The 16,798-nt window shown below is 42.3% G+C and overlaps 1 protein-coding gene across 1 annotated transcript in view; it reads left to right on the top strand.

The window, feature by feature from the left end:
- The window catches only part of CRYBG2 (crystallin beta-gamma domain containing 2), a 127,176-nt gene that overhangs the window by 33,482 nt on the left and 76,896 nt on the right, over positions 1-16,798 (top strand). The window lies entirely within an intron of this gene.

Genomic DNA, 16,798 nt, shown 5'->3' with positions numbered 1-16,798 from the left:
ATAGATCGTTATTAGATAGATAGATAAATACTTAGATATATGTGAGATGCCCCTAGCTGCCTGTTGAGTGACAGGCCCGGACATCTTGACTGTAGTGTAGCGCCACATGCACAGTCGCTTCTACCGAAGCCGAATATATTAATGATATCACTGTCAGAATTTAAAAAATGTTGAGATATAAAACTATACTGTTATACTTATTATTTTGCTTGCTTTATTATTTGTCACTTTTTATACCTGCCTTTGAAACTGAATGGTTAAGAAAAAAAGAAAAACAGTAATGACCAAAATTTTCAAGCGCTACTGCCTCTGTAGGGACTAAAACATCTGATCTTTCAGGTTTTCAGTGACGTTAGGCTTTAAAATACTCTGTCCTTGAACCTGTCAGAATGGAAAGCCAGAACTTTTCCTTCACTGTTTGTCGATAAGTAAAGGTGGAAAGAGGTCAATAGTGAATCAGAATTAGGGTCCATTCACATGTCCACAACTGTTTTGTGGTCCGCAAATTGCTAAACACGGACACCGGCCATGTGCGTTCCGCATTTTGTGGACCGCACATGGACGGCACTCAAATAGAAATACCTATTTTTGTTTGTGTCTGCATCTTTTGCGGCCCCATTCAAAATGAATGGGTCCACACCCGCAAAATTGTGGAACGGATGCGGACCCATTTTGCAAACCTGTGAATGGACCCTTACACCCCTTTCACACGAGCGTGATGTGAACGCATAGCACCCGCACTGAATCCGGACTCATTAATTTCAATGGGTCTGTGTACATGAGCGTTGTTTCTCACGTATCAGTTCTGCGTCGCAGCATGTTCTATATTCTGTGTTTTTACGCAGCCCTGGCCCCATAGATGAATGGGGCTGCGTAAAAAACGCATTGCATCCACAAGCAATTGCGGGTGCGATGCGTTTTTGACTGATGGTATATCAGATATGTTGTTTGTAAACCTTTAGTTTTTTATCACGCACGTGAAAAACGCATTGCACCCACTTGCAAAATAGTGCGAGTTTCACTAAACGCACCCTAAATGCATCTGGACCTAATCCGTCACGCTCGTGTGAAAGAGGCCTTAGGCTACTTTCACACCTGCGTTTGGGTGCGGATCCGTCTGGTATCTGCACAGACGGATCCGCACCTATAATGCGAACGCTTGTATCCGTTCAGAACGGATCCGTTGCATTACCATAAACAAAAATAAAATAAAAAATTTAAAACATTTTTTGGATCATGATAATGCAAACGGATCCGTTTTGACTTACACTGAAATTCAATGGGAGGCGGATCCGTTTTCAATTGCACCATATTGTGTCCCCATTGACTTACATAGTAAGTCAGGACGGATCCGTTTGGCTCCGCATTGTCAGGCGGACATCAAAACGCTGCAAGCAGCATTTTGGTGTCCGCCTCCAGAGCGGAATGGAGGCAGACGGAGCCAAACTGATGCATTCTCAACGGATCCTTATCCATTCAGAATGCATTGGAGCTAAACTGATCCGTTTTGGGCCGCTTGTGAGAGCCCTGAAACGGATCTCACAAGCGGACCCAGAAACGCCAGTGTGAAAGTAGCCTTAGACAGTTAAACTTTCCTGTTAAAATCCCAATCCCAAAAGTTATACCCAAAATGTAACCTCATGCAGATTAACATTCCTGTGTTCTCCCATTTTCAGAGCACTCATTCTGAAAGGGCATAAATGAAAAGATATTTTTCTAGAGTATGACTGAATTTCCCATGAGAATATTAATCATCAACCAAGCTAAATTTAAACCATATATAGTAGTTACATTGGGTAGGACCAGTTTGAAAGGCTCAACAAACGTAGACGCATACATCTGTATTCATATAAAATGGCATACATCTGATGTGGACAACTGTGAAACAATTGTACTAAACCTACAAAGCTAAAAATGGACTCCAGGACACCAAAACCTTATCGGACTAGCCCACCAGAGTACCCTTTGATGGCCCACGCTCTGATACCATAGTGGGCACCAAAGGCCCAGTAGAAAAGATCTCATTGGCTGCCTTTAAAGCCAATCACTTACCACTAGGGTCTATTTCTTTTAATGAAAACCTTTTAGACTTTATTTATAATATGGGGATTGGGCTCCAAGAATAATTTCCTCTGATGGGCCCCAAAGAATCCCAGTCTGACAGTGGGGTTGTCTCAGCAAATGGCATTTATCATGTAGAGAAAATCAATAATAGGCACTTACTAATGTATTGTGATTAGAAACATAGAAACATAGAATGTGTCGGCAGATAAGAACCATTTGGCCCATCTAGTCTGCCCAATATATCTGAATCCTATGAATAGCCCCGGCCCTATCTTATATGAAGGATAGCCTTATGCCTATCCCATGCATGCTTAAACTCCTTCACTGTATTTGCAGCTACCACTTCTGCAGGAAGGCTATTCCATGCATCCACTACCCTCTCAGTAAAGTAATACTTCCTTATATTACTTTTAAACCTTTGCCCCTCTAATTTAAAACTGTGTCCTCTTGTGGTAGTTTTTCTTCTTTTAAATATGCTCTCCTCCTTTACCGAGTTGATTCCCTTTATGTATTTAAAAGTTTCTATCATATCCCCTCGGTCTCTTCTTTCTTCCAAGCTATTGATTGTCTATATTTTGTCCATCCTTTCCTGGCTTGATTCATTTTTCCATTGCACGTTACACTACTCTTCTCCAGGAGCTGCTGCGCATGCATGGCTATGCACACTCGCATGGTCCCGGCCACCAGACAGGTAGATGCTTTTTAGTGCAAGCAGCTGAATTGCAGGGTGGTCATAACCCCTGGATACAAGCAGTGTATAATATGATGGAAAAATGAATCCAGACAGTAAAGGAAGCAATATTGACAATCACAATAGATTAGTAAGTGGCTTGTATTACTTTTCTCTACATGATAAAATTAATTTGCTGACGTGAGACACCCCTAAGATTCGTCTACGTGAGACAACCTGTTTAAATTCTATCATAATATTCAAACTTTTTTGAATCTGCTGAAACATAATTAACATACGTATTTAGAGGTGGAATGGTGATGAATCCATTGCTGGAAGCATCAGGTCATGAAAGTCTCATCACATACATTTTAATGTGTTCAGGACACTAAATTCACACAGTCACCGCATGTTAAAGCCAGTGCAGGAACATTTCCTCAATCTTATATGGGCTGAATTATTCTGAAGGCTTGTATAGATCGAAGAGGGACCTTACAGACCACAGTGCCACCTGCAGCCCCAATGTGCATTTTGCTTTAGTTTCTTCCGGGGGGGTAAAGATGAAGTGCCACCTTCTAGTATTTAAACTCTTCTCAGCCAGTAAGAATGCATTGCTACAGCTGAGCATGTTAATAAAAAGGCCCATACACTTGGGGTACTGGACCAATAACGAATGCCAGTCAATGATATACAAGTGGATCAGCATTCATTTAAAGTGTCTTTCACGTGGCTCAATACAAAGTGAAAAAGGAATGAACGATCATTATTATGATTAATCGATTAATTCAATTAATTTGCCTTTTTGATGTCTTTTCTACAAACATCAGGTAATTGAATTTTTGATCCTGGGAGAAACAGTCTATCAGCGCAGCCTGTGTAGAGTCTGTTCCCCTGACCCTCATGATACATACACATGTAAACAAAATGTTGGTACAAAAGCCCACAATGGTCACTGAATTAGACTGAAACTGACAAAGTAAGAAAAAAACTAACTATTGAAAGCCTGGATAAAAATGATGTTAACCCTGAAAAAGATTGAAAATAATTTGACCATAGGGACATGTGAAACTAAGGTAATTAGCATCACAGGGGTCTTCAAACTTGTAACCAGTCAGTCTGCCTATTTAAAGGATGAAAAGTAGTCACAGTGCTGTTTGGTATCATGGTGGGTACCACACTGAGCATGGTCATCAGTACGTATGGCCTGCACAACCCCTTCAACGGGTCATTTTTACCGCTCAGTAAGTACTGTATAAACAAAACCCTAAAAACAATTCCCCATTCCATGCTTTTTTCATAACAACCCCCAAACATTTTTTTTTAAAAGTTATATAATATAGCAGAGGTACCCCAAAATACTAGCATAAAAAGTACAACTGTTCCCATATAAAACAAGCTCTCACGTGGCTAAGTTGATGGAAAAGTAACAGGTCATGACCAAAAAATTGCTACGGTTTTCTAGTTTGCCTCAACATCCTTTAAAATACCGTAATCATTTAGAAAGTTATTACTCTTATCATCCATTCTGGGCTGTGGTCACATGACCATGTCCATGCAGCTTTTTCTTATTTCCTGTGATGTTATATTCAAGGGTGTGAAATCAGCAACAGGGGCAGTGATAGGAGAGTCTATGTGTAACTAGCTGGGTGTTAGGTTAGGGGCGATGCTGGAGCTGTGGCAGAGAAAGGAGAAGTGCATCACAACCATACAACATGTACATGAGATAAGCAACTCCATGGGCGTATCTTGTTAAAAACCATAGTAATCCAAGTAAACCCTTTTAAGTACCAAACTAGGTTGTGTCGTTAAAGGGGTTATCCAGTCCAGTCCATTGGCAGGGATCTGACACCCCTCACCCTGCCGATGAGCTTCAATGGCAGCAATGCTACAGTAACCAGCTTTGCCATTGCACACCGGATGGAGCTATGTAGTTCTGGTGCTGAGTGCCAGAGCTTCTGCAGAACAGCTGATCGGCGGGGGTGTGGATTGTAGGACCCCATCGATCACATAGTGATGTGCTGACGATAGGCCATCACTTGTAAAGGGGGTTAATAAGGGGGTTAATAATATTGATCCAGTGTTTCTAGCAATTCATGTATTCATGCTCACTCCACCATTTTAAATGTTACATTGTTTTCAATGTTACATTGTTTACATTGTTATTGAATGAACAAAATAAATATTTTATAAATAAAAAAAACATAGGTTTCACCACATCTGAAAATGTCCAAACTATTTATCATGTGCGTTGTACATAGTGGATTTGCAAAATAGATGGAAAAGTTGTGTGCACCCCAAAATGATAGCAATAAAACTACAGCTCGCCGTCTGAAAAAGAGCCTTCACATATCTATGTATATAGAAAGATAACAAAAAGTTATGGCTGTCAGAATATGGCAATGCAAAGAAAAGATGTTTACATTTTTTTTTAAGCTTAAAGGGGTTCTACAGTTTGTTTAACTGATGATCTATCCTCAGGATAGATCATCAGCATCTGACCGGCTGGGGTCCGACACCCGGGACCCCTGCCGATCAGCTGTTTGAGAAGGCAGCGGCGCTCCAGCAGTGCCGCGGCCTTCTGATTGTTTACTGCTGGCCCAGTGATGTCATGACTAGTATCACTGGCCTGGGCGCGTCTAAGCTCCATTCAAGTGGCTACTTTCACACTGGCGTTTCTGGGTCCGCTTGTGAGATCTGTTTCAGGGCTCTCAAAAGCGGCCCAAAATGGATCAGTTTAGCCCCAATGCATTCTGAATAGGATAATAATCCTTTCAGAATGCATCAGTTTGCCTCCATTCCGCTCTGGAGGCGGATACCAAAACGCTGCTTGCAGCGTTTTGATGTCCGCCTCATGATGCGGAGCCAAAGGGATCCATCCTGACTTACAATGCTGTTCAGAATAGATCCGTTTGTATTATCTGTAACATAGCCAAGACACCACACCAGTGGGGGACAGATCCGTTTTCTATTGTGCCAGATTGTGTCAGTGAAAACGGATCCGTCCCCATTGACTTACATTGTGTGTCAGGACGGATCCATTTGGCTCAGTTTCATCAGACGGACACCAAAACGCTGCAAGCAGCGTTTTAGTGTCCGTCTCCAAAGCGGAATGGAGGCGGAACGGAGGCAAACTGATGCATTCTGAGCGGATCCGTTTCCATTCAGAATGCAAACTAATCCGTTTTGGACCGCTTGTGAGAGCCCTGAACGGATCTCACAAACGGAAAGCCAAAACGCCAGTGTGAGAGTAGTCTTAGTTGTTACAGACGCTACGATACTAATTATATAAGGAGAACTTAATTAGTAGACTGGCACTCTATATCTGCTTACACGCAGAGGACACATAAACTATATCATGTACAGTTATTTATTACCCCGATTTGGGGAAAAAGAATTGTTAAAATGTCCCTCTAAAAAACAATGCTACTTATAAGATACAAATGACAATAAAAACATAAAAACTCATACTGCCTAACATATAGACATTATAGATCAGTATGGCCTCATGCACACGACCGTTTAGTTTTTTTGCGGTCCGCAAACCGTGAATCCGCAAAAAACTGAAGCCGCCCGTGTGCCTTCCGCAATTTACGGAACATTGTAAAAATGCCTATTCTTGTCCGCAAAACGGACAAGAATAGGACATGTTATATTTTTTTTTGCGGGGCCTCGGAACGGAGCAACGGATTGAAGTGAATGGGTCCGCAACCGAGCTGCAAAAATTGCGGCTCTGATGCAGACCCGAAAAATGGTTGTGTGCATGAGGCCTATCTGTCACGAGGGTATCGAGAACTACGCCTGACTCCGTTATACCCGGGGTCAGGAAGTCGCAGCGGTTGGCTGCACGCTGTATTTAAGATAGGGCTGTTTTCCTTATGGTAGCTTTCTGGGTTTGCTTTGCAAACCCTTTTGGCTCACTCAGGGACCCGTAGCTCCTTCTCCTCAGCTGTTCCTTGTCCAGCACTCCCAAACCTCCTTATATTCCTCTCTCACACTTCTCTGGTTGCCAGAGATAGAGCTTCCTGCCTGGACATCTATTCTGACCCACTGGAGCTGTGTTGCTGCGTTCTCGGATGGTTGTTTCAGAACGCTACCCTCCGGATCCCTGTTGGACCTTTGTGGACTGCTGTGGTCGCACACCTGGGTGTTTGTGTTTGTTTGTATTTGTCTGTCCTCTCCCTGGTGTTTCCCTCTTAGTGCAGTGGTGCGGACTAGCGATCCCACCGGCCCGTTCACTATCTAGGGCTCATTTCAGGGAAAGCCAGGGTTTAGGCACGTGATCGCCGCACGGGTGAGGAACCCGTCTAGGGACGTCAGGGCAGTCAGGTGCCAGCCGCAAGGTGAGTTAGGGGTCACCACCTTTCCCTCTCCCTTGGGCAGGGCTTTCCCTGTTTTCCTCCCTGTGTGTGACGCCGATCATTACACTATCTGGTATTAAATGTGATGTTTGTCCAGGTACCAATCCATATACAGCCAGGGCCATAAATATTGGGACATGGACACAATTATAAATTTTTGGGCTCTATACACCCCCACAATGGATTTGAAATGAAACGAACAAGATGTGCTTTAACTGCAGACTGTCAGCTTTAATTTGAGGGTATTTACATCCAAATCAGGTGAATGGTGTAGGAATTACAACAGTTTGCATATGTGCCTCCCACTTGTTAAGGGACCAAAAGTAATGGGACAGGATAATAATCATAAATCAAACTTTCACTTTTTAATACATGGTTGCAAATCCTTTGCAGTCAATTACAGCCTGAAGTCTGGAATGCATAGACATCACCAGACGCTGGGTTTCATCCCTGGTGATGCTCTGCCAGGCCTCTACTGCAACTGTCTTCAGTTCCTACTTGTTCTTGGGGCATTTTACCTTCAGTTTTGTCTTCAGCAAGAGAAATGCATGCTCAATCGGATTCAGGTCAGGTGATTGACTTGGCCATTGCATAACATTCCACTTCTTTCCCTTGAAAAACTCTTTGGTTGCTTTTGCAGTATGCTTTGGGTCATTGTCCATCTGCACTGTGAAGCGCCGTCCAATGAGTTCTGAAGCATTTGGCTGAATATGAGCAGATAATATTGCCCGAAACACTTCAGAATTCATCCTGCTGCTTTTGTCAGCAGTCACATTATCAATAAATACAAGAGAACCAGTTCCATTGGCAGCCATACATGCCCACACCATGACACTACCACCACCATGCTACACTGATGAGGTGGTATGCTTAGGATCATGAGCAGTTCCTTTCCTTCTCCATACTCTTCTCATCACTTTGGTACAAGTTGATCTCGGTCTCATCTGTCCATAGGATGTTGTTCCAGAACTGTGAAGGCTTTTTTTAGATGTTGCTTGGCAAACTCTAATTTGGCCTTCCTGTTTCTGAGGCTCACCAATGGTTTACATCTTGTGGTGAACCCTCTGTATTCCCTCTGGTGAAGTCTTCTCTTGATTGCTGACTTTGACACACATACACCTACCTCCTGGAGAGTGTTCTTGATCTGGCCAACTGTTGTGTAGGGTGTTTTCTTCACCAGGGAAATAATTTTTCGGTCATCCACCACAGTTGTTTTCCGTGGTCTTCTGGGTCTTTTGGTGTTGCTGAGCTAACCGGTGCATTCCTTCTTTTTAAGAATGTTCCAAACAGTTGTTTTGGCCACGCTGATGGGTTTGTTTTGTTTTTTCAGCCTAATGATGGCTTGCTTCACTGATAGTGACAGCTCTTTGGATCTCATCTTGAGAGTTGACAGCAACAGATTGCAAATAGCACATTAGAAATGAACTCTGGACCTTTTTTCTGCTTATTGTAATTGGGATAATGAGGGAATAACACACACCTGGCCATGGAACAGATGAGAAGCCAATTGTCCCATTACCTTTGGTCCCTTAACAAGTGGGAGGCACATATGCAAACTGTTGTAATTCCTACACCGTTCACCTGATTTGGATGTAAATGCCCTCAAATTAAAGCTGACAGTCTGCAGTTAAAGCACATTTTGTTTGTTTCATTTCAAATCCATTGTGGTGGTGTATAGAGCCAAAAATGTTAGAATTGTGTTGATGTCCCAATATTTATGGACCTGACTGTATATTAAGTCCCGGTAATAGCGTCAATGGATCAGCAATATGTTTGCTGCAAGAATAAAAGCTGTGAACAAAAATATATTATAACCATAATATGTTCCACAGAAGTTTAGGCGCAGTTAGTCTTGTGACAAAGTCACTATTAGAATGTTAGAAACAATGAAGTAAACTTGCAACAGGGTAATTGTATAATCGCAATGTATTCTCTGCGGCAGCAAAGAATGGTACTGTCTAGAAAGAGTCCATTCACTTTCGTGAGCCGGCGGTACTTCCCATAAAAGTCGTTCTTATAACGATCGTTTTATAGGATAGCTGGTGTTTTTAGTATATCAGCAGGCAGCTTTTGTTTAATACCTGTGGCGTCCCACTCGGTAATAATGTGCTGCCTGCTATTACCTTTTATATTACCTATAACAATTGTTATACCCGCACATCTAATTATAATATAGACAAGAGATATTAATCCAATAGGAAGCGCTTCCTTCATCTATTGCAGCCTGCATATCCACAGAATATCCCAATATACGGAGCCTACTGGTGCGGGCCACGCGGGACGCTAAGACCGCATGAGACATCAAGCACTGATACCGGCATATGCCACGTGGGATGCCGAGACTGCACGGACCATTTTCAGTATACACTGAGAGGCGAGTTCCGACAGGACAGTCTGATGACAACAAGTGATTTCACAGCTCTGAAGACGTCAGTAAGGTAATAGCAGGCAGCACATTATTACCGAGTGGGACGCCACAGGTATTAAACAAAAGCTGCCTGCTAATATACTAAAAACACCAACTATCCTATAAAACGATTGTTATAAGAACGACATTCATGGGAAGTACCGCCGGCCCACGAAAGTGAATGGGCTCTTTCTAGACAGTACCATTCTTTGCTGCCGCCGAGACTTCATCGCTACATTGCGATTATACAACAATTACTCTGGTGCAAGTTTACTTCATTGTTTCTAACATTCTAATAGTGACTTTGTCGCAAGACTAACTGCGCCTAATTTTCTGTGGAACATATTATGGTTCATAATATATTTTTGTTCGCAGCTTTTATTCTTGCAGCAAACATATAATTGCTGATCCATTGATGCTATTACCGGGACTTAATATATATCGATCAGTACCTGGACAAACATCACAATTAATACCAGATACTGATCTATAATGTCCATATGTTAGGCAGTATGAGTTTTTATGTTTTTATTGTCATTTGTATCTTATAAGTAGCATTGTTTTTTAGAGGGACATTCTAACAAATGTTTTTCCCCAAATAGGGGTAATAAATAACTTTACATGATATAGTTTATGTGTCCTCTCCGTGTAACCAGATATATAGTTCCAGTCTACTAATTAAGTTCTCCTTACCTTATACCACTGACTGGGTGAGTCAGCCAGACTTTGAGCACCAGTATGTGATAATAGACAGGTGAGTGACTATAAAATGTAGCATTTCTCACAGTTGATACCAATTATGTGTCGTTTATTTTATGTTATTTTTCATTTTGTCTGGATAAGGGAAAAGAACAATTTTTTTATTTAGATTTATTTTTTACATTTTTTAAAACTTCTTCTTTAAAGGGGTTATCCAACCTATAATCCCCCCCCCCCCCCCCAATGCTCGTGCCCCTCACACACAATGTACTTATCTCGCTCCCTGGCTCCCGCATCCCTTCTGAAGCCCTCACAGCCGCCACAGTTGCAGCAAATAGCAGGTGGTGACAGGAAAGAGCCTCCCTAGCATTCCGGGTAACTCTAGGGAGGATCGTTCCAGTCATGGCCTGTTATTGGCTACCAGCCCCCCCCCCCCCACGTCGCTGGAACGGGAGATGCGGCGGCAGCCGTGTGGGCTTCAGAACTATGCGGATGTTGGGGAGCGAGGTAAGTGCATTGTGTGTGAGGGGCCTGGGCATAAGGGGAGTATTTCAGGGGTTGGATAAGTCCCCTTAAGGGATTTCAACATACAATATTGCTGGTTCGATACACTGTAATAGTTATCTACTGCAGTGCATTGTGCCTATCAGTTTTACACTGACACTTCTGCTATCAGACCTTGTCTCTCCATACATGGCAGACCCAGATTCCTTTGCTGTGGCAGTCAAGAGGCCTTATAACTATTGGGATCCTGAGATTGCATTGTGAGGGGCCCAGTGGCTTAGAGAGGGAACCTTCTCACTAAAAAAAAAAAATATTAGATGCAGCAGTCGTTACTGACTGGGACATCTAAGGGGTTAAACAGCCAAGATCAGAGATAGCCCCGGTCGTTTGCGGACTTAGCTGTGTGTTACAGCTGGCACCTGCTGCTGATGTCAACGGCTCAGTTCCTGAGCTACTGTAGCACAATCACTATGCTGTAAATGTATGGCAGGGTTCAAGAACAAGCTACTTTCCATGAAAACATACATTTATGGTATTGGGTGGGATGCTAAAGACTATAGACACAATTGGGTGCATTTTTTTATTATTGCATTCAACTTATTTTGGATTAAAGTAATTTTTTCAGTTGGTGTTTTTTAAAAATTGTCAAAAGTTTTCCTTGTACAGCTTTTAGTTTTTGTGTATTTTCAGACTGGCAGTCTCTCTCTTTACAGTGAATCCTGTCAGACAGCAGCTCTGAAGGCTCGGTCTTTATCCCTTATGTTTGAACTCCCTGACAGCTCATAATTGCTCATTATAGCTCTGTATAAGTGTTTATAAGCTGTCAGGTGTTCAGACATAAGGGCTGCAGATCTTGTCATCAGAGCTGCTGTCTTCACTGAGAAGGGAGAGCCTGCCAAAATGATTTTTCGTACAAAATGATTAGGTTGCAATAATAAAAAAATGCCCCTAAGGCTACTTTCACACTAGCGTTCGGGCGGATCCGTTCTGAACGGATCCGCTCATAATAATGCAGACGGAGGCTCCGTTCAGAACGGATCCGTCTGCATTAAAATGGAAAAAAAAAGCTAAGTGTGAAAATAGCCTCGGACGGATCCGTCCAGACTTTCAATGTAAAGTCAATGGGGGACGGATCCGCTTGAAGATTGAGCCATATTGTGGCATCTTCAAACGGATCCGTCCCCATTGACTTACATTGTAAGTCTGGACGGATCCGCACGCCTCCGCACGGCCAGGCGGACACCTGAACGCTGCAAGCAGCGTTCAGCTGTCCGCCTGTCCGTGCGGAGGCGAGCGGAGCGGCCGCCAGACTGATGCAGTCTGAGCGGATCCGCTCCATTCAGACTGCATCAGGGCTGGACGGCTGCGTTCGGGTCCGCTCGTGAGCCCCTTCAAACGGAGCTCACGAGCGGACCGACGAACGCTAGTGTGAAAGTAGCCTAAGGTGTTCATAGCCTTTATGTATAACTCTTATTTTTCAAAGGCTAGGATTTATTCATTTCTAATTATTTATAGATCGTCATATTCCATAGCACCCTACAGAGGTTCTTCTCACATTCAGATTATCCCTTTCAGCCAATTTCGTAGCAAGCCATTTTACCTACTATTATGTTTTTGGAGTATGGGAGGAAGCTGGGGTAATCAAACATGACCCACTAAGGCATAGGCGGATTTATAGGGCATTAATCAGAAATGAAATGCTCGTCCCCAATCATTGCCTGCTTGTTTTAGCTGCATTTACATACAGCGTCATTTCAGAGACAGTGTTAAGGGCATGCCTACCTACCATATGGAGAACCTGTAAGGCCCCTTTCACACGGGCGAGAATTCCGCGCTGGTGCAATGCGTGAGGTGAGCGCATTGGCACCCGCACCGAATCCGGACCCATTCACTCCAATGGGGCTGTGCAGATGAGCGGTGATTTTCACGCATCACTTGTGCGTTGTGTGAAAATCTCAGCAAGCTCAATATTGTCCATGGTTATAAGGGAAAATAATAGCATTCTTAATACAGAATGCTAAGTAAATTAGGTATGGAGGGGTTAAATAAAAAAATAAAAAAATTAACTCTCCTCATCCACTTGTTTGCGCAGCCCAGCTTGTCTTCTTTCTTCTTCTTTGAGGACCTGGGAGAAAGGGACCTTTGGTGACCATGGTGATGGACCATGTGATGAGCGCAAAAAGAAAGATGTCAAACCAGGCTGCGTGAAGAAGTGGATGAGGAGAGTTAGTTTTTTTTTTTTTAACCCCTCCATTCCTAATTTACTTAGCATTCTGTATTAAGAATGCTATTATTTTCCCTTATATTATTAAAATCCCTTATATTATTAAAATCTACAGAATACCTAACGCAAACACGAACTTCAGTGAAGAAGTCCGGGTTTGGGTCTGGGTACCACATTTAGTTTTTTCTCACGCGCGTGCAAAATGCATTGCACTCACATGGAAAAAAACTGAAGAACACAATGCAATCGCATACAAAACTCACTCGCAGGCAAAATCGCACGATTTTCTCGCGACGCACCCCCATCCTATCCGGCCCTCACACGCGAGGCCCATGTGAAAGAGGCCTAAAGCAAAGGCATAAAGGCAAAATATATATTCATTATACTCATTCATAAATATATTTCGGAGTGGTCTCAGTTAAGTAAAGAATTTATTTTAAGAAACAGCCAACTAACTGTAAAAGATGTAGCTACAGTCCGTACACCTCAAAATTGGAGAATATATAAAGTTCACCTTCCTTTAAAGTGTAAACCTTTGTATATACTTTATTAAACCCTTAAGGACCTTGGCATTTTTCATCTTAAGGACCAGGCCATGTGACATGTGTCACTTTATGTGGTAATAATTTTAAAACACGTTTACTTATCCAGGCCATTCTGAGATTGTTTTCTCGTCACATATTGTAACTTATGATAGTGGTGAAATTGAGTCAAAAGATTTTTTTTCTAAAAATACCGAATTGAACGAATTTTTTTTGAAAAAGTTGCATATTTACAAATTTACATTTCTCAACTTTTATAATAGATAGTAATAACTCCAAAAATAGTTATTACTTTACATTTCCCATATGTCTACTTCATTTTTGGATCATTTTGTGATATCCATTTTATTTTTTGGTGACGTTAGAAGGCTTAGTACTGAGATACGAGCACGAATCAACTTGGAGAAATTAACTTATTGCGTACCTGCAGCTTGGGTTAATAAACACCTGTCTATATCTAGCAGCCTGCCAAAGCAAACGTGTGTCCGCTACAAAGACACGTGCAGGCATTGGCTGTGATACGAATCAACCTGTTTGCCTAGCTAACTATCGTTACACATGGCACACCCTGACTGCTAAAGTGCTCTACGCGTTTCGCCTATGATGGCTCATCAGGAACTCTAACACGATCATTGTTATTCACAGGGTACAGTTCTACAACAAACAAGCCGCCGGCCCTATGTGCAGAGGCTGCGGCAAAACAGCAGTAGAGTGGCCGTATGCGGCCGCCAAAATGCAGGGATTAAGAGAGATCGAGCCCCTGGCCCAGCCAATCACAGAGGCTGGGGCGTGGTCCAGCTACGGTTAAGCCCCGCCCCTCGCGCAGGCCCCCTCAGCGAAGCGATCTGCCAAAGATGTCAAAACATCACCTATTCTACTCAGGGACCAAACTGCGGTCCATATTTCATACGAGCAGGCATCGATGCAACAAAAAGGAAAGGTGAGAGGTATCAGGAGCTGCCAACCCACTCCAATCGTAACAGGATCAGCATGCCCCTGCATAGTGTACTAAATCAATAATTAAGAAAAGAATCAGAGCACAACCTTAGTTAACTTTGCAAAAGTAATGGATTGCACAGATGTTAAGATGTAATCGTCATGCAATAAACTGATGTGATCCAGATGTACCTATACTATACGTGGAAATGATGATCAAAATATAGTAGCTACGGATATACCAGGACCAGGGTTGCTTTAAATAAAGCAAGTAAATGAGTTGTAATCATTAAGTCCTTCTGGTTTAACCGTATGCATCCTAAATATCCATTGTGTTTCTTCCTGTAGCAATTTTTTTTATCAAAGTCTCCACCTCTTGGAGATCTGATCGCTTCCACACCTTGGAATTTGACCGCCCCAATGTCTTGATTATGTTGGGAAAAAACATGTTTCGCAATCGGGGTATCCGCACCTTTACGGATGTTGTTCAGGTGTTCCCCGATCCTCCTGCGAAATTCTTGCGCGTTTTTTCCCACATATTGTTTGCCACAAACACACGTGGCCAGGTAAACAACCCCTATTGTGCGGCATACCGTCCTCGACGGTATGTGATGAGTGGTCTCTCACCAATAAGGTGACCCACATCAGGGTCAGATCTTAAAATGCCCCAAAACTGGGTAAGGACATTCCTCACTTCCTCATGCGCATCATCGTATGTGGCGATGATGCGCACTTCATCCACATCCGAGGCCCTCCTTTTAGGTGTCAACAGGGAGTTGCGATCCGTGGCCAAGGAGTGCTGATATGCCTTGACCAGTACCTCTTGTGGGTAACAAAGCAAGGGTTAACAGCCAAATAAAACTCAATATTTATTACCCTGATTCTCTAGTCTACAGAAACACCCCATATGTGGTTGTAAACTGCTGTACGGCCACAAGGCAGAGCGCAAAAAGAAAGGAACGCCATATGGTTTTTGGAAGGCAGATGTCACTAGAATAATTTTAAGCTGCCGTGTCACCTTTGAAGACCCCCTGATGCACCCCTAGAGTAGAAACTCCAAAAAAGTGACCCTATTTCAGAAACTATACATCTCAAGGTATTCAAAACTGGTTTTACAAACTTTGTTAACCACCTCAGCCCCCCTAGCTTAAACCCCCTTAATGACCAGACCACTTTTTACAATTCTGCACTACACTACTTTCATGGTTTATTGCTTGGTCATACAACTTACCACCCAAATGAATTTTACCTCCTTTTCTTCTCACTAATAGAGCTTTCATTTGGTGGTATTTCATTGCTACTGAAATTTTAGCTTTTTTTTTTTAATATTAATCGAAAATGACCGAAATTTTTGCCAAAAAATGACATTTTTCACTTTCTGTTGTAAATCTTTTCCAATAAAACTACATTTCTATATAAATTTTTCTCTAAATTTATTGTTCTACATGTCTTTGATTTAAAAAAAAATGCAATAAGTGTATATTTATTGGTTTGGGTAAAAGTTATAGCGTTTACAAACTATGGTGCAAAAAAATGTATTTACGCACTTTGACTTTCTGAGCACCTGTCATGTTTCCTGAGGTTCTACAATGCCCAGACAGTAGAAACACCCCACAAATGACCCCATTTCGGAAAGTAGACACCTTAAGGTATTCGCTGATGGGCATAGTGAGTTAATAGAAGTTTTTATTTTTAGTCACAAGTTAGCGTAAATTGAATATATATATATTTTTTTTACAAAGTCTCATATTCCACTAACTTGTGACAAAAAATTTAATTTTACATGAACTCACCATACCCCTCACGGAATACCTTGGGGTGTCTTCTTTCTAAAATAGGGTCACTTGTGGGGTATTTATACTGCCCTTGCATTTTAGGGGCCCTAAAGCGTGAGAAGTAGTTTGGAATCCAAATGCGTAAAAATGCCCTGTGAAATCCTAAAAGTACTCATTGGAATTTGGGCCCCTTTGCGCACCTAGGCTGCAAAAAAGTGTCACACATGTGGTATCACCGTACTCAGAAGAAGTAGGGAAATGTGTTTTGGGGTGTATTTTTACATATATCCATACTGTATGTGAAAAATATCTCTGTAAATGACAACTTTTTGCATTTTTTTATACAAAGTTGTCAATTTACAGAGATATTTCTCTCACCCAGCATGGGTATGTGTAAAAATACACCCGAAGCCACATTGCCCTACTTCTCCTGAGTACGGCGATACTACATGTGTGACACTTTCTTGCAGCCTAGGTGCGCAAAGGGGCCCAAATTTCAATGAGTACCTTTTTGGGAGGGCATTTTTAGGCATTTGGATTCCAGACTTCTTCTCACGCTTTAGGGCCCTTAAAATGCCAGGGCAGTATAAATACTCCACATGTGACCCCATTTTGGAAA

This window comes from Bufo gargarizans, chromosome 3 (genome assembly GCF_014858855.1).
Source record: "Bufo gargarizans isolate SCDJY-AF-19 chromosome 3, ASM1485885v1, whole genome shotgun sequence".
Lineage (NCBI taxonomy): Eukaryota > Metazoa > Chordata > Amphibia > Anura > Bufonidae > Bufo > Bufo gargarizans.
This window is presented reverse-complemented; position numbering and strand designations above follow the sequence as displayed.